We start from the raw sequence: 3,061 nt of genomic DNA, 5'->3' as shown, positions 1-3,061 counted from the left end.
GAAAAAAAAAAAAAAAAATAAACAATTATATTTCTTATTTACTATATATATTATTCATTTATTTAATTTATTTAATTAATTAATTAATTAATTAATTTATTTATTTATTTATTTATTTATTTATTTATTTCTTACAACTTCTGGTTTCTTGAATGGCTGTAGTTCTTGATTATCAGGACATTCATGTGCTGCGCATCCACGACAGGAAAAAGAGTAAATAAATAATAAAAAAAGAAGAAATAAATAAATAAATAGAATAAATATAGATAAATATAAATAAATATAAATAAATATATTCATACCTAGATGTCCAGTAGCCTGACAAATAGCACATCTTCTTTGATCTAAATCTGTATAATTAACACCATTAACAAGAGCAAGTTGTTCTAATCCTCTTCTCTTGAATTCTTCATGTGCTGGATGTAGAGGGTCTAATAATGGCTCAACTAATGCCACAGCTCTCTGTATACACATATATATATTTATTTATTTATTTATTTATTTATTTATTTATTTATTTATGTTTAGAGGAAAAAATTGGGAAAAAAACGCAAGAAAATCACCGAATTTTTTGTAAGAAAATCATGGGAAAATCAGGGAAAAAGGATATAAGTATATATATAAATATATATATGTATATATCTAGGGTTTAGGGTTTTATTAGGGTTTATTAGGGTTTATAAGGGTTTATTAGGGTTTATTAGGGTTTATTAGGGTTTACCTCTACTGCCTCATCTGTATCCCCCATGATATGTACATGCATAGGCATGGATGCTTCTTCGTCTGTCTGATGATCACGTTTACCTTCTTTCTGTATAAATAAATAAATAAATAAATAAATAAATAAATAAATAAATATAAATAAATAAATAAATATAAATAAATAAATAAATAAATATACCTGTGTTCCTCTTCCTCTAACAGAGATAGTACATCCACTCTCTGCCTCTAATCTTTTATGATTACATCCTCTTGGTCCTATTATTATACCCATAAAATTATAATCAGGGTACTGCAGCAGCAGCAGCAGCAGCAGCAGCAACAGCAGCAACAGCAGCAGCAGGAGAGGAGGAGGAAGAGGTACATGAGTAGCAATAACAACAGGAATAAGAGCAATAGCAGCAACAGCAACAACATAAACATCATCAACACAACACAGCAGCAGCAGCAGCAAAAGACAACAGCAGCAGCAGCAGCAAAAGACAACAACAACAGCAGCAGCAAAAGACAACAGCAGCAGCAGCAGCAAAAGACAACAACAACAGCAGCAGCAAAAGACAACAACAACAGCAACAACAACAGCACCACAGCAACAAAAACCACCAAATAACAGCAGCAACAGCACCACCACCACACCACCCCAACAACAACAACAGCAGCAGCAGCAGCAACAGCAACAACAACAACAACAACAACAACAACAACAATAAATAATAATAAGAATATACCCTATCTAACAACAACAACAGCAACAACAACAACAACAACCCCACCCCTTGTACCACCACCCTTAGACCCATCAAAACAACCCCACAACAACAACAACAACAACAACAACAACAACAACAACAACAACAACAACAACAGCAGCAGCAGCAGCAGCAGCAGCAACAACAACAACAGCAACAAACCTTTTCATGAGGGAATTCAATTCTTCTAATTTTTTTTGTAGGTTTATAATAATGTGGAGGTATAAATCCTTGTATATTATGAATCATATATTCAATAAGAGAAAAGAATTCATTAAATAAATATATTTTATGTCTTTGTTCTCTTGTATTTATTTTTATACCTTTATTATTATATATAGGTGTAGGGGAAGGAGGACGTATATCTATATCTATATCTTTATCAATAATATTATTTATATATATATTATTTATATTATCTATATTATTTATATTATTATTTATATTATTATTTATATTTATATTATTTATTTCCTCTATTTTATTTATATTTATTATTTTATATAAATCATCTAATCTTTGTTCACGTAAGAAACTATCTACTTGTACACTAGTCATACCTATAGGTAAATCTATAAAAGGAGGAGGAAGAAATGGTTTATCCTGCGCATACATAAATAAATAAATATATAAATAAATATATAATTGCTGCTCTTGTTGTTGCTGCTGCTGCTGTTGTTGTTGTTTTTCTGGAGGAAGAAGCAGCACATGACGATATATATTCATCAAGAAACCATACAAATACAACAACAACAGCAGCAGCAGCAGCAGCAGCAGCAGCAGCAGCAGCAACAGCAACAGCAGCAACAGCAGCAGGACGTACCGTCTCGCTACCCCATCTACTACCATCTGTACTTTTCTTGGGTTTTTCCCATCGTGATTTTCTTCCTTTTTCTTTATGAGACATTGCTGCCTCTAGGGGCACTAAGGCCATTAATTGTTCCATAGACATTTTCTTTATTTATTTATTTATATTTATTTATTTATTTAATTATATTTATTTAATTATATTTAATTAATTATATTTAATTAATTATATTAAAAAAAAAAAAAAGAGGAAAATACATATATATTATATGTATATATTATATATATATGTACTATTTCTGCTTTTTGTCCTGCACTGCTGCTGCTGCTGCTGCTGCTGCTGCTGCTGTTGTTGTTGTTTGCTGTTGTTGTTGCTGCTGCAGCAGCATACTCTATATATTTATATTTATATTATAGTTGTTATTTATAAGATAATAACAATAAAAGAAGAAAAAAAGAAGAAAAAGGAGAAAAAAGAAGAAAAACAAAGCGAAGAAGAAGAAAAAGAAGAACGAGAGGAGGGAGAGAGAGGAGGGAGAAAAAAAAGAAAAGAAAAAAAGAAAAAAAAGAAGAAAAGGGGGCCCCTCTTTCTTTTTATTAATAAAAAAAAAAAAGAATTAAAAAAAAAAAACAAAAAAAGAATAAAAGTCAAGAATAAATAAGATAAATAATAAAGAGGAATTTATTCATATAAATAAATATTCAGGTGTACGTACGTACGTACGTACACCTCAACAACAATAACAACAATAATTATTTATTTATTTATTTATTTATTTATTTAT

Source organism: Eimeria maxima, genomic scaffold (genome assembly GCF_000499605.1).
Source record: "Eimeria maxima Weybridge genomic scaffold, Emw_scaff1812, whole genome shotgun sequence".
NCBI lineage: Eukaryota > Apicomplexa > Conoidasida > Eucoccidiorida > Eimeriidae > Eimeria > Eimeria maxima.
The sequence above is the reverse complement of the archived record's forward strand: the minus strand, read 5'-3'. Positions refer to the sequence as shown.